Below are 25849 nucleotides of genomic sequence, written 5' to 3' on the forward strand. Positions count from 1 at the left end.
CTATGCTTACTTATAAGACCTAAATGAATTAAAATACAACCAAATACAACACCAACTGACCGCATCTATCACAACCTATTAAAATGCCAAAGAACTGCATCGAATGCAACTTAACTTAACCACTAGCCAACTAATTGCATCCAACATTACCTAAGAATTAGGTTTCAAGGAACTACCACTTCTTCTATGAAATGTGTTGCCTTGTGCGGTGTTTTCAGAACGATAAAACATGGGTACCTTTAAAAAAAGCGCGTATATTTTTGCAAGTGGCAGCAGTGGTCCTTTACTTTATCTGGTGTTGCAGAGGAATGTGGGCGGTGGTGGCACAACGACATCTTATCACATCCAACACAATCTAATACAACAGCTATACCTAACCACATCCAACACAATCTAATACAACAGCTATACCTAACCACATCCAACACAATCTAACACAACAGTTATACCTAACCACATCCAACACAATCTAATACAACAGTTATACCTAACCTCATTCAACACAAACTAACACAACAGTTATACCTAACCTCATTCAACACAAACTAACACAACAGTTATACCTAACCTCATCCAACACAATCTAACACAACAGTTATACCTAACCTCATCCAACACAATCTAACACAACAGTTATACCTAACCTCATTCAACAAAAACTAACACAACAGTTATACCTAACCTCATTCAACACAAACTAACACAACAGTTATACCTAACCTCATTCAACACAAACTAACACAACAGTTATACCTAACCACATCCAACACAATCAAACACAACAGTTATACCTAACCACATCCAACACAATCTAACACAACAGTTATACCTAACCTCATTCAACACAAACTAACACAACAGTTATACCTAACCTCATCCAACACAATATAACACAACAGTTATACCTAACCTCATTCAACACAAACTAACACAACAGTTATACCTAACCTCATCCAACACCATCTAACACCACAGCTATACCTATCCGTATCCAACACAATGTGACACAAAACACACACCTTCTACCACATTCGTTTAAATATGTGAATAACATGTATGGCAGTTAGTGCTTATTTTTCATATACGAACTACGCAGGAATGGACTGAAGGAGACGTAAAATAATTAATATGTATTTTATTAATACTTCAACTGTTTCGACACATTTTGTCGTAAACATTAATTTGAATTGTGTCAAGATAAAGAAAATAATTTAATTATTCGCTTTCAGAGCGGCACTTCTTAAGGAAACATTGAAACGTAAACAAGTTTTAATGAAATTAGAAATGAAAATATTTTTCGGAGTCTTTGAAGGCAATTTTTACTTGTTATCAAATAAGTACGACTCGCTAAATTGCTTCATTTTACTTTTTACTAATAAACAAAATTTGTGTATGGGGCGAAACTCAGCGGGTTTTTTTTAATAAAAATATGGATTACAATGTAATATCGTACAATAAACATTCATAAATAAAGAACTTGAGTTTGTTCGCTTCATTCCCAGTCTGTGGTATCATTAAGAAAATGGTTTATGCTATAGTAGCCTTTCCCACACAGATGTTTTTTAACAATTCTTTTAAATTAAGTAACACATTTGTTTTGTACATATTCTGGGATCATGTTGTAAAAGCATATTATACATCGCCCAATAAAAGACTTACTCAACTTAACCAAGTAGTAGGCGTAACAAGTTAATGTTTTTCCTCGAGTTAACATTATGACTGTCACAGTTTCTAGAAAATGCCTCAATGTGCTTATGAACATATAGAACATGTTTATTTCTTTAAATTTTTCTTTTAATGATTCTTTAGGACCTAGTTCATAAATAGCGCGAATAGCCCTCTTCTGCAGCACAAAGATGGTATTAATGTCGGCTGCACTGCTCCATAACAATATACCATAGGACTACTACTACTAGTCGCGCCGTATCTATGTCAGTTAACTGTCAAATTTTTTAACCGCATATGCTGCAGAACTAAGCCTATTCGCCAATTCTTCAATATGGGGGCCCAATTGCAATTTGGAATCAAGAGTAATGCCAAGAAATATAGCAGATGCCAATGATTTTACCACCTCTCCGTTTAATAAAATACTCGCATCTACATTTTTGACATTTGGCGCGGTAAATTTATTATATTTAGTTTTATGACTATTTAACATATACATAAAATTATATGACTACATTCATACAAAGTTTGGTGAACTAAAGGTACACGCCGGACGTAGAAAGAAGTCATGGCTACGGTACATCCGAGAGAATGGACTAAAGACAGTGTGGAATGCCCGTTTCACTTGACATAAGATGACCAAGTTTTCTTCCCTAACGGACAATCTGTAGTAGTGAAGAAGCACGTGAAGGGAGACAGAGTACTGTACTTGTACACAGAGTAATGTAGGAAACATGAGCTGTAAACTATTAAGAAAATAGAAAACGTTTTAGTTATATATTTTTGATTCTAATTATAAAATAGCGCCTTAACTCAAAGCTTCTTAGAGTACCTAAAGGCGCATTAAAGTTACACAATATTCCAGAGAAAGCACCTTTTAAGCCTGCAAAAGCTTTTAAGCTTTGTTTAACTTTCATGGCATCACAAACCATAAACACAATTCGTTCTTAATTGTAATTAAACGGTTTGTGTTTCATAATAGGATGCTTAATAATATGATAATGCATTTCACGACTAGCGCCTTAACCAGGATTTGTATGGCAATATGATAAGTTTATTTTTTTTTTAATTTGTTACAGGATAAATATTAATATTCGCGTTTGATTATAAGGACTATAAAAGTACATGTGACTTTATTTGTTATTTAAATTTAATTTTTTTAATATTGCCACGTTTAAAATTAACGTGTGCACATTATAAAATAATTATGATCAAAACGCATGTAATTAATTAACAATAATTGAATGTCAACAAAAAATAAACAGAATGAATAAATAGCGTAAAATCTCCATAATAAATAATATTTAGATTAAGTATTTAGAAAAGTATTTTATTAAAATATGCCATATTCTACAAATTATTTAAGTTTTCTTTAGTGTTAATTCCGCCAATATTTGTCTTTAAAACAATTCGACACGTGTTTCGCCTCTACACGAGGCATCCTCAGGACGTATTGTCTCGCCAAAATCTGGCACGAGACTGAATCAAATGAGCCGGAAGCCGCTCTTTTATACCCTCGCCCCATGAAATGACGCGCTGTGATTGGCGGAATTAACACTAAAGAAAACTTAAATAATTTGTATAATTATGGATTTCCGCAAAGTAACGCCTTATTCAATAAATGCCATATTCTATTCACCATAATATTTTTACAAATTAGATTCAATGGCACGATGTTTTCGAACACACACATGAGCTTAAATAATTTTTGGGATTGATTTGATTTTCGTTTGTTCAGAACTTATAATGTATATTAAAAAATAATACAACAACTATTTTAGATCCCTTTTAATGCTGACGGGCATCGCGTAGTGTAAGTTTTGTTCACAGAACAGGTAAAAGACATCTCTTTAAACTGTTCTGTGGTCTTAACATAGTGAAAGTTTATATGGAGAAGAAGTGCAGAAAGCTAAAATTGTTAGATAAATAGTAGATTATCAAAATTCAGAGCTAAAATATGACGTCGTGTTTCTTTGCCAATGCTAATAAAACAATCTCATGGGCCTAGTTATATGAATTGCAATTATATTGTTATGTAATACATATAGCAGTAGATCTTAGAATGAAATCTACTGGCTAAAGCTTTACCCACGTTATTTTCCTTTTAACGTGGCAATCAAAGCATTGAATAAGTTTCTTTATCTACACCTATGCTTTAAATCCTCTATTAAAGATTCTAAAACAGTTAGCTTATTGCCAACATTAAAACACAAAATGTTCTAATAACCATTACATCATCCAAAAGAGTGTTGTAATGTTGTACTGAATTTCATAACAACACTCCTATTTTTTTTTCATTCCCTTCATGCTCAAAGAGTTTTAACAGACAGCCACATTCTTATTGCTCGACGCGTGGCATCTGAATGAATTTCAAAAAAAGAACATTTTGGTTTACGCGCGTTCCACAAGACCAGAACGTCGCGCGCCGTAAAAAAAGTAGGTTATTCGAATCCCCGCCATTTTTCTTCGATATTTTTATTGTTTTGTTTACAAAAAATTAGCGATTAATTTCCAAAAGAACATAATATTCAAGTGAATTTTAATTATTGCACTATACAAAATGTAAATTACTACTAAAATAAATAATTCTTTCATTAATACTTAGTTTATTTGTATATAATCAGTAATTAATGATATTAGGTTGCTACTAGGACTGGCTGTTTTAATGTTAGCAGTAAGCTAACTGTTTCAGAATCTTTTAGAGGATTCATATTTTGGGTGTAGATAAAGTCTTGTATGCAACTGTTGATAATTAGGTATTAAAACACTCATGTGATACTATTATCACACTCGGCTTCGCCTCGTGAGATAAATCTACATTCGTGTTTTAATACAAGGGGTATTACACAACAGTTGAATAAATAACTATTATCTACACCCATGCTTTAAATCCTCTATTAAAGATTCTAACACAGTTAGCTTATTGCCAACATTAAAACATCCAATGTCCTAATAACCATTACAGCATCCAAACGAGTGTTGTAATGAAATTCAGTACAACATTATATCATCCATTTTCATCATTCAGGACTGGCTTTTTTAATGTTACCAGTAAGCTGTTTCAGAATCTTTTATAGAGGATTCATATTATGGATGTAGATAAAGTCGTGTATGCAACTGTTGATAGTTAGATATTAAAACACTCATGTGATACTATTATCACAAAAAATCCAGATTCGTCTTTTAATATCCCTTATTACACAACCGTTGCATAAATAACTAATTTAAATTTCATAGATTTAAATTTTTATAAAACATACAATAGAAATTGTATAGTTGCTTTCTTGGTTCTGTAATTAAAAGATTAAACTAAGGAATACTTAGAATTTTATTTATATGTGCATAAAGTTTTAATTTTAAAGTAAGTAATTCCACCTTCGCACGACACGCCACAGGTTAGGATATCATCCCCACCATCTGGATGTGTGGTGGTCCTCCACAGTGCGGTTTTCAAGGAGCTTTCTTCCTCGTACTACAAAGCTGTGGAATGAGCTTCCTTGTGCGGTGTTTCTGGGACGATACGACAAAAGCGCGTACACCTTCCTTAAAGGCCGGCAACGCTCTTATGATTCCTCTAGTGTTGCAAGGGAATGTGGGCGGCGGTGATCACTTTACACCAGGTGACCCGTACGCTCGTTTGTCCTCCTATTCCATAAAAAAAGTACACCAAAATTTATAAAATAAAAATAAAGTATCTCTTTCAACGGATACATCGTTACTAAAAACTGTGTCATGAATTTTCCGGCCCAAAAAATGTCATCAATTTCAAGTGCCGTGGAAATGGCTACGAAGTTCTGAATGTTTCACTAAGCCGTAATTTAACGCAAAGAATTTAGCTTTCTCTTTTAATATTTTATCTTTTAGAAAAAAGATCTAACTTTATTGTTTGTGTGTAAAAGTAATGATCCTATTTTTTTTGTAATTGTATATTTGTATTGGAATGAGTTTTTAACCGACTTCAAAAAGGAGGAGGTTCTTAATTCAATTGTTATTTTTTTATGTATGTACGCTCCGATTTATGAACCGATTTACGTGATTCTTATTTAGTTTGATGCGGAATAGTTGCCATTAGGTCCCATAAAAATTTCACATAGATTGGCCGAGTAGTTTTAGTTTTAATTTTTTTTATTAGATTGGAATGAGTTTTTAACCGACTTCAAAAAGGAGGAGGTTCTTAATTCAATTGTTATTTTTTTATGTATGTACGCTGAGATTTATGAACCGATTTACGTGATTCTTATTTAGTTTGATGCGGAATAGTTGCCATTAGGTCCCATAAAAATTTCACATAGATTGGCCGAGTAGTTTTAATTTTATTAACATTTTTTATGAACATTCATGGTGGTATGTAGATGATTTTATAGTTTACGAGGGCGATGTTGAAGTCAGTGTCAAGCCAAATGTAATATAATAGCAGGTACCCATATTACGTACATTCGCCACGCGTGATAGGTTTGAGCGGGATAGCTTCGTCTAGAACGAAACAACCCAAGTGGGCAGACGTCGTTGATAATTACAGTTAGTTAGCTGTTTATAATATAAAGTTTTATTTTTTTAGGGCTTTGCACCGACTTAATATCGATCAATAGGTAGCACATACAATTAATAGTATTTTGTTAATATTAAAGGTATTTTTGCATAAGAGTTGTATTAAATTAAATCTTTATCAAGTAATTTTATACCTTTTAGTTATTGAAGTCGATTTCCCACAAGCACACAGCCGGTCTGAGGTTCGAGTCTCCTTAGGAGACGCCCCGCGACTGTTGTTGCGTAGTCTTTGCGGCCTCCACGGCCCACGTCTTACTTCGCTGTGAAAGCCAGGGCTGCTAACAGCACAGAGGAGGTTTTAGTCGGTATGGGGTGTCCGCTTACGCGGACACTCGAGTCCGACATATTACGCCCCGGGGCGTAAATACGTAACCGTATTTCCTCCTCTCAAAAAAAAAAAAGATGTCGATTTTTTTAAACGTAGTTTTTATTGCGCATTAGATTTATTTTCACATTTCTAAATTTGAATTAATTTATTGTTATTTGTTAAAATTTGGTACTTTAAATATATAGATAGCTAATAGATATTATTCATATTCATTTTGTTTTTATTCTTGCTTTACAGTTCTTGTGATTTTATTAATATTTTATTTGAAGTGAAAACTTGTTTACCATCGTTTTAATTTGAAAGTCGATGAAACGAAAAAGTGCGACAGTAAAAAGAGACAGACACATAAATTTTTCAATTCTTAATAGTTTAAAATGAATAACTAATGAGAATTTTTATTTTTTTTTAACTTTCTCAGGAGGTTAAAAATAAACTTAATTTTAGGTAACTGTAGTAGGTAGATTAACTATTATCAGATTATTTTGATGTAGATTGATAAATTTTATGTTTTGTCCAAAAATAAAACTTTCCTAACCTAACCGCACCAACAAAACAAAACAAAAAGATTATCAGAAAGCTTTGAATAGATTAACAGACTGTATCATAACTGTGTGTGTCTATCAATACCAAATTGACACCTTATAAATAGCCAGTATCTCAGGAAAACTCCGTTTTATGAGTAAGGAATATCGTGTGTAATTAAACGAAAATAATAATAAAATTTCATTCGTACCGAGCATTTTTTATTTGTTTTTATAAAAAAGTATTCCTTTTGTTTGTTTTAAGTTTATTTTATTTATCGATTGAGGCACTACGAAGTCTGCCGGGTCAGCTAGTATATTATCTATACTAATATTATAAAGCTGCAGTGTTTGTTTGTTTGTTTGAACGCGCTAATCTCTGGTACTACTGGTCCGATTTGAATAATTCTTTCAGTGTTGGGTAGTCCATTTATCGAAGAAGGCTATAGGCTATGTTTTTTTTTCAAAATTAGGGATCCGTAATAAAATTGCTATTTTGTAACACAAGGTGTAAAATCGAAAACCTATTTTTGCGTGCGCTGCAAAAACTATTGACAATAGAACAAAATGATGTACAGGCTATAATATAGGCAATATTTTATTACTTATAAAACTATCGCGTGAATTATACTTTATATGGCAAAACAACGTTTGCCGGGTCAGCTAGTATACAAATATATAGAGGATTATTTATATCATCTTATGACCACGCCCAACATTTTATAAATAGCAACCCCAATATTCCCCGAATCTGTTATTTAACACAAATAAACAAATATGTCAACGGAATAGGGGTTTGTTATTTATGACATGTCTGATGGACTCTGTTTTATCCTTCACACACTAAATTATAGCAAAAAGGAAACCCTTGTCGTAAGTACAAGGACACGTCATGTCATGATAACACTACTTTGTTCTCAAATATATTTCGGGATTATTGCTATTGTATGCATACCCTTAATAATTATTACAATCAACAGGAAGATTTATTAATTTACAAATTTGTTGGAGCTAATACATGAAGATATAAAAGGGCATAAGAGGCACAAAAGGCATTTATTTTCTTTTATTTTGATGTCATTTCTAATACTACTACCGCGTCGGAAACAATTGGCGCTGTGAGAGAGAAGAAGCGGCGCAAGAAAATATCCCAGCATTCTTTTTTTTTTTTTTTTTTTTTTATTTTTTTTTATTTTTTTTTTTTTTTTATTAAAATATACATAATACCCTATTTCACCCCTATAGCCATAAGCATAGTGGTTAGTCACCCTGCCTACTGAGCGAGAGGTCCCGGGTTCGAATCTCGGTTGGTGCAATCATTTATAATAATTATATGAATATTTGTTTCCTAGTCATGGATGTTTATATGTATTTATGTATGTTTAAGTAAGTATATTGTATTTAATATATCGTTGTCTTGCACCCATATAGGTACAGGTTATGCCTAGTTTGGGGCAAGATAATTTGTGTAACAATGTATCAATAAAAAAATATTGTACAGTCATTCTTATTGCTATAAAATAATCATAATCTAGTCCCAGGCTGTCCGATTACTTAAATATTCAGTTGTTAAGTAGTAGGATTTTATAGATAATGCCTGAACAGTGGCTGGGGCTTTATTATAAAAGTGTATGCATTTACACTAGCTATTATATATGTATCCCTTATTTCTAGTGTTATAAATTTATATTATTTATATTATCCTAAGTTCTCATTACTATTAATATCTTACTTAATTTATGCGTGTAGATAGAACCTCTTGCTGTTGTTCAACGCATGACAGCAGGCTAGGTTTATAACTTTAGTGTGCATGATTATTACACGGACTAGTAAAAAAAGAAGGACTCCGCGCCGTGATATTAGCAAGTGAAGCACTTTTATGCTAGTGTTTGTGCGGTTAAGGGGGATACCAGTTACACAATTTTTTTCTTTCTTATGGCCCCAATTGATTTAAACTCTGATTTTTTAAATTCTGATAGATTGTTTTACACTTTTTCACAACGCACGACGGCATTTTTAAAATGTTTTTTTATTGCGACGCAAAACTGATCTGGAAAATATCATAATGGCGGCCAATCGGCTTGTATTGGTGTAAGTTTGTGCGTGGGGCTGTATTTAAACGTTAACTAGCTTGTTTTGGTGCTTCACTTTTTTGTAAGGTGACACGGAGTCCTTCTCTTTTTACTCGTCCGTGGATTATTACTATAAATTATCTAAGAATATGTAACATACATCTAAATAATAAGATACTCGGAATTACATAGCCACGTTAAACATGTCGTCTAACAGGTGACTTATAGACCACCACGAAACACAACCTTAATGGCTGTTAAAGAAAATTTTACAGTTTGCTATTTGTCTATATTCTATAGATAAGTAACAAGTAACCTATTCCTAACTTTACGTAGATATTGTGAAACATCCCCTAAACTTAGTGTTTTATATCAAAATATTGGATACTTCCCGTTTGATTTTCTAAAAAGTAATTGATGTCATTTTACGGCCGTTTTCAATAACCTATCTATCCTTATTTTAACTAATTAGAGGTAGACAAATCTATCCTTTTACGCTTGCATTTCAATAACCTATTGACAGATGACAGATATGACATTGGACTATAACTATATTGGACATAGCTATGGATAGATAAGATCTTGACGTTAAATGGTGACAGCAATGTATCCGTAAGTTTAACTAAGGGTAGATAGGTTATTGAAAACGGCCGTTAGTGATTAGGTACGTCCTTTTGATAGCTTAAAGTTTTTTGATATCTGTTATAGTTACGGAATCATCGCCTGCTCTCACTTGACGATTACAAACTGTAAATATATAATTTAGTGTATTTCAGTATATCTAACTGCAGAAACTGATTGATAATAATGATAGTAGCAACTATGCCGATCAAAATATTTCAGGATTATGGGGAAAAGTGCCGAGCGCAATTGTGCACACACAGCACAGGTAAAATACATAACCATTCTGTGGTCTCACACAATTTTGGGTTCAAGCAAGAAGCAATCCCGAGCAGCACAGCATTGTAATGCACAGGGCGTATCACATAATCAGATGAGGCTCTTTTCTCATAAAAACGTTTTTATGGAAGAGGAGGACATATGGTCGTATATATACAGTACACCTGATGTTAAGTGATCACCGCCGCCAACATTCTCTAATAACATCAGAGGAATCATAGGAGCGTTGCCGATGTTTAAAAATGTGTACGCCTTTTTTGAAGAACTCTATCGTATCGTCCTTCAAACTCAACACAAGAAAGCTCATTCTACAGCTTGGTTGTATGTGGAATGATATCCTAACTTGTGGCGTGTCGTGGGAATGAGGAATTTGCTGGCAGGAACAGGTCAAACAGGTCTTCGTAACATTCCCCATGATAAATACGGTAGAAGACTAAGATAATATCTATTATTCATGTCTACTATAACGCGTTTTCCCCCAATTTCGTATGATGGAAAATGAAAATTAAGACAAGGAAGTACTTAGCACGCACATTCAGAACATACCTAATTACTCAAAGAAATGCAGGTAATGTTCAAGGTAATGTTGTTAATCAAATCAAAAAAGTTGTATTTTATTATTCCAAAAAACAAACTTTTTCATTTATAAGCGATATTATTTAAAAAAAAATTCTATTAGTACTAAAGATTTTGTAGATTGACACAAAAGTTATGAAGTGACAGAATGAGGACAGTTGCGGAGATCACTCGCTTTCCAATTTCCGTTTAAGATAAAGATAAGAATCTACTCACGGGGTGTGATTGGCACTTAGTGAATGGTTTTCGATGCCTCGTTATCGGATTGTGAGAAAGCAGTTGCCACAAAATAAATTCAGGGGAAATGTCGGTTAAAACTTAGTATCCCGTAGCAGGAATTAGCAGGTAAAAAAACTGTAGTTGATGGAGCTTTAGTCCACGATTATAATGCTACAACTTTTATTACAAGGTAATGCGCCGGTCCAGAGAAAACAGCATTATAACAAAACCTCAAATTATGACCTTTCAAAGTGTAGAGAAGGCCCCCCCCCTCCCTAATTTGTAAATCGTGAGGAAAGAAAGGGAAACGCCAACAATTCGGTTTTGGCTCTCGTCGGCCACTGTCGCGGCACGCTGCTCTCGGCTCGTGCGTTGTGGTAACTGTTCTAACAAAACCTTATCTAACCAATTTTTATAATAATATATGTATATATTTTTATCATAATAAAATAATAGTTTGTAGAGCTTTCGTTCACAATTATAGTGCTACTCTTATTACAAGATAATGTACAGTTTTCAAGAAAATAAGGAAAAAAATCTAACATCAAAACGGGTCCCCAAATCGATGACTAAAGTTCTATCAACTACACTATTTTTTACCTCTTTAATTCGTGCTACTAGATACTAAGTCCATGAAATGCAACTATGTATAAGTGCATAACAAAATATAACCCCGGCTCGTTGAAACAGAGGAAAAGCCTTGTTACAATAGAAGACGCGTCTACGAATCAATCAAATACAAAATGATAATATCAAAATAATTATTACAATAAATAGATTAGCTCACCATTTATCGATTGCAAATGCAATTTAATATTATAAAATATATTTACTAAATATCACGATATCCTGTTGTAGTAAAAGTAAAGATCAAAAATAATTTGAAACCTTAGATAATTTACAAGTCTAGATCAATGACTCTAGATAGAGTCTCTTGCTATTAAAGAGCCGATGAAAACAAGGCCAAGTTTATTGCTTTAGTGTGAATGACAAGCTACGTCTTACACTCGAGATTTGTATGTCACTTTGTGTTAGTGTGCGTGTATTGCTCCAAATAGAGATTAACAGTCAACCTCAATTTATGTCAACGTTTTGACAGTCTATTTAGGGGTATCACTTATACGCCTAAATAGTTTAGTAGTAAAATCTATGTTTGAAATTAAAAAAGAGTTATTCATGCTATTGAGGTGGTAATTGGGCAGCGCAGGACCGATCGTCGTGGAGGAGGCCTTTTTCCAGCAGTAGACGTCTTCCAGCTGATGATGATGATGATAATTAATGCTATTCACCCGACCGTAGGTCTCACCACTTGTTAGCGTTTACAGTATAGGTAATAAGCCTTTTTAAGTAAATGTCGCTTAAAATGATTTTAAGGCACGCATTACAAAAGGTACAGTAACTATTCCATTTGTTATCAAACCTGTTTTGTCTCTTCTATGTACGTTAGGAAGAAAAAAAAATAATGGTCTTTAGTTTAGTCAAACTTATCTCTGCAATGTGTTTTGGAAGTTTATTAGATTATTAAGTCAAAGGCAAATAAACTTTAGTTAATTAGGCTTAAAATAGACGCTTTCGAATAGTCATTATAAATATTAATTTTAAGTAAATTAATCTACCATATGTTCGGAAAAATTAGAGCACTTAAGAAGAACATACAAGAAACTCAACGGCTATTATTTTCAATCAAATGGAGACTTTTACAATGGTTGTAATAATAAGAACAAATTAGATTGTAAGGTGCTGTATTCAATATATGAATCGTGTTTGAATACCATCAAATATTTCGTAAAAAGTAATAAATATTGAACTGTATAAATATAAATTATCATTTATATTGTATGAATTAACCTTTAGAGCTTGAATTTATTGTTTGTGTTAGAATGGTGTGTGAACATGATGGTCGTGATTACTGTCATAATTTAATAATCGCAACTAATAAATTCTTGAAATGTATGTTGATCGTACAAATATTACATAACACTAGCTGACCCGGCAAACGTTGTTTTGCCATATAAAGTATAATTCACGCGATAGTTTTATAAGTAATAAAATATTGCCTATATTATAGCCTGTACATCATTTTGTTCTATTGTCAATAGTTTTTGCAGCGCACGCAAAAATAGGTTTTCGATTTTACACCTTGTGTTACAAAATAGCAATTTTATTACGGATCCATAATTTCGAAAAAAAAAACATAGCCTATAGCCTTCCTCGATAAATGGACTACCCAACACTGAAAGAATCATTCAAATCGGACCAGTAGTACCAGAGATTAGCGCGTTCAAACAAACAAACAAACACTGCAGCTTTATAATATTATTAGTATAGATTAATACCAATGTTTCACATATTTGATTTATTAGACATGAAAATATTAATTTGTTCAATGGCTAGCTTGATTATAAAGTACATAGTAAAAGTAACGAATATAATGCATCACTTGTTGCTGGCAGGGTGTTGTTGTTTTCAATACTGACACCCAAGGCTATTGTTCTCATAAATATTAATAAGAACTTTGTATGAGTGTGTGCGTATATGTATAAAGGTAATACACACACTACAAACTCGGGCCGTGTTTTGTAAGCTCAATTTAATTCAATTTTCTTTATTTGCGAATTTGGGTGATATACAGGTGTTGAATATAAACAAAAATATATGAGCAGCCAAACTCTGCTTAATTACAGCATGCAACATTTAAAATAAAACATATTACTATACTATTATATAATATTCTTCATATTATCATCTGAATGTCGAAAATCTAAATGTCAAAAAACTAAATAGACGTCAAAAACACTATTTATAATAGTTAAAAATTGTCCGTAAGGTAATCACTGATTGTATAATATGTCCTATCTATTAGGAACATTTTTAACTTTTTTTTAAAATTCGGGATCTCCTCCGTTTCTATAATAACCCTGGGTAAGTGAATATATAAACGAGGCCCAGCGCAGAAGAGGCTTTTTGTAAAATGGGCACAATTACTGGGTGGCTGTTGGAGCTCAAAGGCATGTCTTTTGCTCTTGCGATTATGAAATAAATTTAAATTACTTTTTACAAGTTATTAGCTCGTATATTAATATGTATTTATTCCTGTGTAAATGAGGTTTTGTGATGGTCGAAGAATTTTCAAAATTAATGATAATATTACGTTGCTCTTATAACCAATAGTCGTCTAATAAAGGGCAAACGCTTTCAGCCACACAATTAGCAACAGACTTTCTTCAGGTGACCAATGGCGGTTCTAAGATATTTAGACAAATCAAATAATGACATAGCAAACAAGCAACATAGATAGACATTGTCAATCTTATTACTTTCTCTTAAACTTCAAACAGCAGAGAATTTTACAAATGATTTAAGTTTTCTTTAGTGTTAATTCCGCCAATATTTGTCTTTAAAACAAATCGACACGTGTTTTGCCTCTACACGAGGCATCATGAGGACGTGTTGTCTCGCCAGTCTCGTGCCAGATTTTGGCGAACTAAAGCACTAAAGAAAACTTAAATCATTTGTGTAATTATGGATTTCCGCAAAGAAACGCCTAATTTAATAAAAGCAGAGAATTTGCTTAAATCTACTTTATAATCACAAAGAAACATTCCACACATACACCACGAGGCAGAGGTGAAACTGCCATGTGGCGCGTCACCAGGTTGCAGATTGGGGAATGCCCGAGGATCGCAACCTTGCAACACTGGGTATAGTTGAAACAAATAGCCCTTGCGTACAAAACACAACCCTAGTTCTAGGGTCCTCGGCACGTAGATCTTCACTAAAAGGCATCGGGATAAAAAGATGTCGCAAGTGTCCCTAGGGCACAAGGTCCTATCCCAGTCATATCTCTAGGGTAGTCTCTCACTACCCTGGAGACATGATCGATCATATTTTATTCCAAAATAACTCTTTTTTTATAAAAAAACGAGACGAGCAGGACTTTCATCTGTTGGTAATTGATACGCCCTGCTCATTACAATGCAGTGCCGCTCAGGATTATTGAAAAACCCAAAAATTCTGAGCGGCAATACAATTGCGCTCGTCTCCTTGAGACATGAGATGTTAAGTCTTGTTTGCCCAGTAAATTCACTAGCTACGGCGCCTATCAGAGCGAAACACAATATTATTAAATAAATAAAGTATTATTGTTAGTTGTGGTACCCATAATCTAGCCGGCATCCTGTGCAAAGGGTGTCCCTCCTCCCACTGGTGTTGTTATACTAATTTGATTACTTTTATTTAAATAACTTTTGTACTTCATCCTGACTTATACGGTCATACAAATAAACTTGGCCTAAGTTTATAATTAAGCATAAACAAAGAATATGCAAAATGTTTACAATATCTTTGACAACACTGTCAATACAATGATAATTCTGAAGTTTTCCTAATGACAAGCAGCCTTGCAAATAAACGCGTGAAACGTTATACGTCCGAATAAATCAATCGTAAGCAAAATATCTATTTGTAAACATTTTGCATTTTCTTGGTTTATGATTAGTTATAACTTTATGCCAATTTTATTTGTAAGGCCGATAGAGTTTCACTGGTTGTATTAAATATTAAATTTGACAAAAGATATCCAACTTACTACGATAGAACACAAGAACAGAAACTCAATCTATTCCATTAGTTAAACGTTGTGAATCAGGATGAGAATTTAATAGTCTTTTTAAAGGAAATAGAACAATTAGAGTTAAGTGGAAAAAGAGCAATTTGGTAGGCTGTTGTAACGATATTCAGTTCCATTACGTAAACAGAATGCTGAGGACACATTCAGTATAATTGAAGGCTTGGCTTTTACATACCTTTAATTTATTTTACTTCGAAATACACATTTTTTCTTGATACGACTTATTGTATTTAAAAAATTTTCTTTCTGTAACTATCTGTATTTTAGTTTTGTCTCTGATACATAAGACTTGGTTCTTATTTATAAGAAAGTTTTGAACCTTAAGTAATCAGTAACCAGTGGAAGGCTCCTTTGCACAGGATGCCATTTATGAGCTAGATTATGGGTACCACAACGGCGCCTATTTCTGCCGTGAAGCAGTATTGTGTAAGCATTACTGTGTTTCGGTCTGAAGGGCGCCGTAGCTAGTGAAATTACTGGGCAAATGAGACTTAATATCTTGTCTCAAGGTGACAGGCGCTGTTGTAGTGCCGCTCAGAATTTTTGGGGGTTTCAAGAATCCTAAGCGGCACTGCATTGTAATGGGCAGGGCGTATCAATTACCATCAGCTGAACGTCCTGCTCGTCTTGTCCCTTATTTTCATAAAAAAAAAATACGTCTAGATAGAGTCTCTTCCTTATAGACAACCGATGAAAACAGGTCAGGATTATTGCTTTAGTATGCGTGACAAGCTACGTCTTACTCTCTCAATTTTTATGTCACTTCGTGTTAGTGTGCGTGATTTGCTCAAAATAGAGGTGAACAGTCAACTTCAATGTTTTCAACATTTCCAATGTTCTAAGTTTTGAACATTTCTTCACAAAAATCCTCAGTGTGTAAGCATTTTATTTGATTAATGCGAGTATTACACGTGTAAATAAAACGAGTATAATTGAAACTGAATTTTTACATTAAGTATGCACAATTAGCATGGTGCGCTATGCAGTATGCACGTGACTATAAATACTACGATACTACACTATAGATACTACATAGCGCACTTGATTTAATGGTTGCAGAGGAAGTTAACTTTATAGCATACTTATATTGACGATCAATAAACAACAAGATTCACAATCACGCTCAAAAACTGTCTGAAGCAAACCTTTGCCTACTCGTCTATAAGGCAGAGTTTTCGTTCAGTTGTGTTTCGACCGCGCTTTGAATACAACGCCACGCAATGGTAAAGTATGGAAATATCAGCATATTCAAATTTAAAAAGGATGGAGTTTCGTACTTAAAGTAAGTGTTGCTTTAAATTGATAAAATTATGTAACTTGATGTTTTTAATCATTTTGCTAAATAATTGCATTTCAACACACTTATATGAGATTCCGCAAGAATTAAGAAGAAAAATATGTTTATTAATAAAGAACACACATTTAAAAACTTTTTTTTTTATTGCAGGGGTCAAGTATTTAGCTTTCCATCATCAAAAAAGATTGAGAACCGAACTGCCGTAAGTAATAAAGGCATTAAGCGAGAAATTGATTAGCGATCAAATAAATCGATCGATAAATAATAAACTAACATTATTTTTATGATAAAGCAGAGTTTCTGGTGCGGTATATACATTATTATGGCATTTAATTAGTATTCTCGGATCGGATATTCTCTGATTTACATGACATACAACAGCCTTTAAGAAAAAGGCTGTTAATTTAATGGTTAGTTAAGCTATTTGGCTGAAAGTTTCGTAGCCTTCAAGAAAAGGCTGTCCTAGACGAGGAAGAATTGTTTTTCATTCTGATAACATAGTAATTAGCAATTATAATATTAATAATGACTTCATATTCAAATATTTTTATTCAAAATAGGATTTTAAATCACTTATTGAATGAAAACTACCCATCATTCGAAAATATATGCCTCGGACATGAGAGGAACGGTTGTAAGGAATTCTTTTATTAAAAAAATCATTTCAATAAAACTTATTCAGTAAATATCCTGAGGGCGTGTTATACATATCTTTAACAGAGCGCTATGAAAGCAAAAATATCAGAATATCAAGAATGCATCCGCTATAAAAAGGCATAAAAGGCATTTATTTTCTCAAAATTGATTCCTTTAGAATTCTTTTTGATGTCATTTCTTATACTACTAGATACTACTACCGCTTCGGAAACAAATGACGCTCTGAGAGAGAAGAAGCGGCGCAAGAAACTCTCCCAGCATTCTTTTTTTTGCGCTCTTTTCAATAAAAATATACAATATTGTACAGTCGCTATAAAATAATCACAATCTTGTCCCAGGCTGTCCGATCATTTAGATATTCAGCAGTGGAGTAAAAGGATTTACGACAGAGCCATTTTTTTATTAAACATTTAAATTTATTTATAGATAATGCCTGAACAGTGGCTGGGACTTTATTGTAGAAGTGTATACATTTACCCTTAAAGCTATTATGTATCTTATGAAGCCTACTAGAATTAGTTACAAGCAATCCCTTATTTCTAGTGTTATAATAATGAAAATCACTATTAAGAGCTATAGTAAAATAATTCTGCAGAATTAACATTAAACGAGCTAAAACTTTGGCAGTTTCAATATTTGGATTAAATGTAACGGGAATCGTCAATTAGAACCTCCGTGATTACGGTATTACCAAACAAACTGCACTTTATATAATGAGTGTAATATTCATTCACAGGCCACAGCATATGCAGTGAATAAATCTGTGATATTTTCTATTAGAAACTATTAACTAATGGAAACTTAACTGATGATCCACATAATTAGCGTGATTTTGTGTTGATAATTTTACGTATTACCTAGGTCACACTGAAAATGTTTAGAAAATGAAAAACGGCTTAATGTAGAAAGTTGCCAATACTTTTATTTTTTTGTCGAAGTAATCTCCGTTCCTCTCTACATATCGTCGCATTCGATGGAACCACTGAGAAAAGCAGTGGGCCCATTCTTCCTTTGGGCTATGGCATTTTCGTACGCTTTCACCGCATCTTCAGCGCTCGTAAAGCGAATACCTCGAGTTTTATCTTTAGTTCTTGGGAATAAATAAAAGTCGCAGGGCGCCAGGTCAGGACCCTATGCCGGATGACTCATTATCTCGACACCTACCATAGTCAAATATTCAACAGTCCGTTTTACGGAGTGCGCTGGAGCATTGTAGTGGTGAAGGAGGATCCTGCTTCGAGGGCGCTGCTGTCTAAATTTTTCCAAGACAATAGGCAAACAGCGATTGAGATACTAGTCTGCATTAACTGTCCTTCCATCTTCTAGCGCAACTGTCAACGATCAAAGAATGAGGCAATCATCTTTTTCGTTGACTTCTTCCTTAGTTGGCCGATCCTCGAAATGAAACACCCACTGAGCTGATTGTCTTTAGGTTTCGGGATTGTAGCAATTTATCAAGCTTTCATCACTTGTGACGATATCAAATACAGCATTTGACCCACCGCCGTAGAACTAACATTTGGCGTCGCCAGTCCATGTGAAGGTGTTTCTGGTCGTCGGTTAAAGTATGGGGAATCCATCTGGTACAAAGCTTTCTGACGCCTAAATGTTCCTGTAATATTTTTTTAAATTAACTCATATCAATGCTTAGGCTTTCCTGTATCTGCTGATAGGTCACTCTCTTATCTTCCTCTATCATGATTCACCCAGCACTGATGTTATCTTCAGTAGTCGCTGTTAAAGGACGTCCCTCACGCGGATCATCATTGAGATTTCTACGACCACGCTTATGCTCGTTAAGCCAATTGTAAATAGTGGCACAAGATGGGGCTTCATTAAGAAATGCTAATCGCAGCCTATCATAGTTTTGTTGTTGAGTAAGCCCACAACGAAAGACATAATAAATCATTGACCGATAATTTTCTCGCATTAGGTTCATTTTCACATGTATTCATAGTTTTAGATTTGCGGCCAAATCACAAAAACAAATGAGAAATGAATGCAATATACTACATAAGGTTACCAAAGAGTTCTAAAATTGAAATTCAAAAAAGTTTTCATTAGCAATGCTTCTAACTGGCCAGTTCTAAGCATTTTCAGTGTTACCCACGTATCAATAGCGTAGCTAGGATTTTCTTAATGGGGGAGGGAGTGTAGACAAACTAAGAATACAGTTATATAAGGTAAATGCGTACCATTCCGTACCGTAAAAAGGTACAATTGCCGTATCGTCCCGGAAACACTGCACAAGGAAGCTCATTCCACATTCTTAGTTCTACATGAAAGAAAGTACCTCAAAAACCGCACTGTAGTCCTCTACACACACATCCAGATAGTGGGGATGATGTACTAATTTGTGGCATGTCCTTGAATGCGGTGGCAGGAATCAGGTGAAATTGCTCTTCGGAACACCCCCTATGATCAATGCCGTGGAAGACACACATTGAAGCGACTGCCAAGTAATCTAGCCGTTCAGAGAGTTTTGGGTCCTCGACAATTCGAGCAGCTCTCCGTTGCACGCGCTCAAATGTTGCGAGCTGATACTGGGGTGCGCTAGACCAAAGATACTCCATATGCGGCCGAAGCTGCGCTTTATAGAGCGCTAGAATGTGGCTTTAAGTATTGCCCTGCTCTATTTATGATGCCCAGCTTCTTCGAAGCCAATTTGGCTTTACCATCCAGATGACCACGGAATTGCACGGGATTTTCGAGTGTTGCCGAAGAGCGGTGATACGACATATGGGTGTTTTTTAGTGGTAAACGCGCAAACTTGAGTCTTCTGGGGGTTAAAATGTACAAGGTTAATTTTACCCCATTCCGTGGCCTTCTCAAGAGAGGACACAATAGGACACAAGGTTCATTCGGCGCTGGTGGGAGGTAATAGCTATAGGCCTGTAGTGTTCTTTTCTTCTCAATCGGTCCCTATTATCAGAGTGGTCGTGGTAGCCAAGATGACGCAACATTAGTCGCCGTTGGTCTCCCCAGTTATGGGTCACACTGCCTGCCTCGCGATGCTCCTCCACTTTGGGCGGCTTGCAGCATTGCGGGAGCACTCCACCACAGGCCTGTAGTGTACCGGATCCATATTGTCTACTTTTTTTTTTGGATCGAATGGACAAGGGCTCATTTCCATGAGTCAGAGACTACGCCTTTTGAATATGAGTGGAATAAATGCGTTAGCACCGGCATCAACTGAGGGGCATACGTTCTAAGCACAATGGAAGAAACCGCTCGACTTCTTCACGTCCAACGAAAACAGAAGTCACCGTACAGTTTTGTTTAATGTCCAACGACAGATAGGAGAAACTAGTTCAACCGAGTCTGTAGGTACCGGTTTATCCTATCACCTACAGGATGAACTAAATGACCTGGTAAAAACTAATTTGTCCTTAGATCGGGTTTGGCCGGTAACATATATTAGATTTGTACTTATCATTAAATACTACGGTCCCTTGAAGCTGTAATTAAACCAGATCTAAAGATACGGCTGTTTAAGCACAATATCCTTCCTTGTGCGGTGTTAACGGGACGGCATGGGTACCTTCAAAAAAGCGCGTACACCTTCCTTAAAGGCCGGCAACGCTCTTGGTTCCTCTGGTGTTGCAAGAAAATGTGGGTGGCGGTGATCACTTAACACCGGGTAACCCGTACGCTCGTTAGTCCTCCTATTCCATAAAAAAAATTATCTAAACAATGCAGGAAAATTCAAATCAAAAAGCAATCAGGTATACCTATAAACTTCCAGATCATTGTGAACATGTACCTATTGTATATGTAGAAATACCTTTAAACTGGAACATATTAATTAACGATTGATTTCACAGAGAAATAACATTTGAAATTCAGTTCAAGCTGCTCAGTGAAATGTAATATCTGTTAACCTAATTGGATAACATCCAAACGACTATACTTCGATGATTTTACGAAATTAACGAATAAATAATTAATCTCCAACCACTTAAGTTTGTTTTACTAGGATAGCAGAGTTGTGTTAACAGGAAAAACCATAATCGTTTTTCTTATACATTAAGAAGTCGATAAATTACTGTATTCACAACTACTGGGATCTGATAATGGCTACAGTCCACTCTTAACTGCCACTCAGTGATAAATGTATAAAGTACTCGGATCTTAAGAGACGTTGCTTTAATTCCAACTTTCTTTATGAAATGTAACAGCATGTCTGTATGTGTCTAAGCTTTTTAAGTAATATTTCCCAAATTACGATTGTTATACTGACGATTGAAAATTTTAACAGTGGGAGGCTCCTTTGCACAGGATGCCGGCTAGATTATGGGTACTACACAACGGCGCCTATTTCTGCCATGAAGCATTATTGTGATTTTGGTCTGAAGGGTACCGTAGCTACAGAAATTACAGGGCAAATGGGACTTAACCCCGTATGTATCAAGGTGACGGGCACAATAGTAGTGCCACTTAGAATTTTTGAAGCTTTTCAAGAATCCTGAGCGGCATATCAATTACCATCACCTGAACGACCTGCTCGTCGCATCCCTTATTTTCATAAAAAAAAAGAAAATACAACATATGACACATCAAATCAAATCAAAATCACTTTATTCATGTAGGTCACGGAAATGCCACTTAGGAATGTAAAAAAATTACATTTCTTGTTAAATACAGGACAGGACAGGACACATGCCAGGATAGGACAGGAAACAGGACAACCAATCAGCTCCAAATATTGAAATAGAAATAGTTATGTGTTCAACAAGTGAGCAAAGTTATTTTTGCTGCGAGTGCTGACTTTAAATCCCGAATTGGCGAAGTAGTCTAGAATTGAATCACGAGCGAAGCGAGTAATTTTAATGTAGACTACTGAGGTAGTGAGCGATTTAAAGGCACGAGACAAAAAATAATTGCTCTCGTGTAAAACATACAACTTTTCACCTCTATTAGCGAGAAAAGTGTTATAGGTTAGGTTAGGTGTAAGAGAAACAATTAAGATAATAAATTTTGTGACAGTGAGATAATACGGTAGGCTAAAATGAGTTTCGGAACGCACCGGACCGCATTGTTTATTTTTTTAACGCAGAGTAATTCCCGGATGTGTGGTCACGTGGGGCTCGAAATTTAAATCACTTTGCCTTACGCTCGCAGCAAAAAGCGTTTTTGCTGCGAGTTTTCACGTAGCAATGGCGCCCTTTTCGTGCTGGAGAGGTGAAAAGAAAATTTCTACCGAAGTTTATCCACACGTACATGTAAAATATACAAGCATGTACAAAATTAATATATTCGTAGTTCTGAATGTTTTACACGAAATTGTGCGGAAGCAAAAAAAAAACTCTTGTTAGCTGTGAATTTCTATTGCATGAAATGGTTCCCATAATATGTATTCACGTGAAAGTGGGCCGAGTAGTAGTTTCATTCGAAAAATTGTGCGAAGTTTTCATCTTCTTAACCATCATCTCACTGAGAGTTGAATGAGTATTGTTAGAGATAAAGTTGATAACGAATGGAACGCTGTCATTTCTTCTAAATAAGTTATATTTGCCTGTGTTAAATTAATTGACTTTTTCGATGTAGTCGCTTTTTATTATAAGAAACTTGGACACGCGCAGGACCGATCGTCGTACAAATCTTTGGGCGAGGCCTTTGTCCGGCAGCTGATGTTAATGATACTTGGAATATCTTTTTTCTAAATAAAAAAAAAATCTTTATTTTGTACACCTAAAAGAACATCAAGTAAGGCGTCGTCATGTTCGGATTTTTGTCCTTTCAAATGAACCAATGTACAAAAAGTTCAAATCTTCAAAACGTTTGTTATATTTGTACTTTATATAAATAAGTCTTTAACCATGTAATAGATTTAATATGAAGAATGCTCAAGCATTTGCTGATTTATGGGTCCATATTACTGGAGTCGTCTGAAAACGTAGTACATGATCAAGTCTATTGTTGTCATTGTCTTCATAACTGTGTATAAAGGAGACAGCAATGTACTAGATCATAGATAACGTGTTGATACAGACATCTTTTAGAAACCGGGCCTAACAGTTTAACATTTAGTTTATGACCACATCTTCATAATTTAGTCACCTTTGGCGAAATGAAGATCTGTTGTGTATCTTTTAAGGGAAATTTTGGACGAAGACAAAGAAAAGGTATAATATATAATAGCCGTTTGGATAAACTTTACTATTCGTACTAGATTTACCGCATATTTGGTTCCAGAAAATCCGGTGATAAAATGTTAACGCTTGGTCGCAGAAGCAATGTCTGACAGCCTGTGAACCAATAAATTTACTCACTAACACGTTCTGTAGATATTGTAACGCGTATGTCCTCCCTAACACTGGGGATCGTTGCAGAATGAAAAAAATCTTTTTCTTTTCCATGGACTAGTAAAAAAATAAGGACTCCGTGTCACCTTACATAACAGTGTAGCACCAAAACAAGCCGATTAACGTGTAAATACATAGCCCCACGCACACACTTACACTACTACAAGCCGATAGGTGGCCATTGTGAGAATTGTCATCGTCTGTGTCTCAATAAAATATTTTTAAAATGCCATCGTGCGTTGCGAAAAAGTGTAAAAACGATACTATATAAGTATTTGTGGCCATATATGTTATATCTTTAAATGAGCAATTCTTGCATATATATATAATTGGAATCTCGGAAACGGCTCCAACGATTTTCATAAAATTTTGTGTACAGGGGATTTCGGGGGCGATAAATCGATTTAGCTAGGTTTCAACTTAAAAAAAAATGTGCTTTTATCCGTGTTTTAATGAGAAACAGCTGCAATAATATTAGAATACAAAGGTAAATTTCGCCAATATACGGGTGATAAGGAAAGTAGAAGACCCCGGTTCGAATCCAGAAGTCCTATTAGTTTTTTTTTGTTCAAGTTTTGTACATTCTTAAAAATCCGAGCAAGGCTCGGTCGTCCGGATATTGATTATTTAAGGGAGAAAAAATTGTGTAACTAGTATCCCCCGTAACCGTACACACAGTAGCATAAAGGTGCTTCACTTGCTAATATCACGGCGTGGAGTCCTTCTTTTTTTACTCGTCCGTGTTCTTTTCATACATATATTCTTTTATTATCTTTCAATATATTACATTATTTTATTTAATATAAAATATTAGGCCCCTTTCTTACTTTACTTCATTCTCTTATCTGTTCTTTTTCGATTATTTTCTCATCCGCGTCAATATTCAAATTTAAAATAAAATATTATTCGTTAGCTTTACGGCCAACGTTATAACGATGGGTTCTTATATGCGGATAAGAACTCCTTGTTACAATATTTATAGTCACCAAAGGAGGAGGGCCTCAAGTCTTTTTTTTTTAGTTTGTTACTTCACAAATCTGTCCTTTATAATTTGTTTTGATGTCAAGTTGTGGCAAAGCGTACATTCGAAAAAGCGTTAGTCGCTGTCACACTACCTTTGCATTCATTTCCTGATGAAAGAGAGGGAGAAAGTTTTCCGTCTGCTCACTCAGTGCATTATTACTTTGCGACAATTATAATGTTAGCACTAGGAAGAAACATAAACTTGTTATGCCTAGTTAGTAAGTCTTTTGTTGTGCGATGTATATGCTTTATGCCCAGGTACAAAACAAATGTATTACAAATTAAAAAGAAATTGAAAATTAAAAAACGCTTGTAAGTAAAGGTTATTACAACATAAATGATTTTCTTAATGATACTACAAACTGGGATGGAGCGAACACCCTCAGGCTCTTTAATTATAAAATTTTATTGCACGATATTAAATTGTAATTCATATTTTTATGAAAAAAGCCCGCTGAGTTTCTTGCGCCCGTTTCTCAGGTCTGAGGCAAACTATTGTGAATATATATAATGTGGGTGGTAGTTTTTCACGTACAATAAGTGATTTTAAATCCTATTTTGAATATAATAGTTGAATTTGAATATATCGAATATAAGTAAAGTAATGATAGTACAATTCGATGGTATTACATAGATATGGCATATCCTCATAGAAAAATAATTAAGAAAGTGTCTCGCAAGAGATACACATCTCATTCATCTTATATTTCGCTAGACAGCGAAATAACAACAAGGATACTAGATTGATTAAGAAACATGAAAAAGTATTGTTACTGTATAGCTAATGTCAAATTCCAATTCAAATATTTTTATTCAAAATAGGATGTGAAATCACTTATTGAAAGTCAAGAAACTACCACCCATTCCAAAATGAATGCCTCAGGCCTAAGAAGAATGGGCGCAACAAACTCAGCGGGCTTTTTTTTTCATCAAAAATATGTTTTACAATTAAAGTAACATTTACAAAGTAACATTTTATTAATATTATTATTTATTTAATAGCCTGAGGGCGGTCATCATTAAGAAAGTCATTTATATTATAGTAACCTTTACCACACAAATGTTTTTTTAACAATTCTTTTGAATAACGTATTACGTTTGTTTTGAA

This window comes from Leptidea sinapis, chromosome 45 (genome assembly GCF_905404315.1).
Source record: "Leptidea sinapis chromosome 45, ilLepSina1.1, whole genome shotgun sequence".
Classification (NCBI taxonomy): Eukaryota; Metazoa; Arthropoda; class Insecta; order Lepidoptera; family Pieridae; genus Leptidea; species Leptidea sinapis.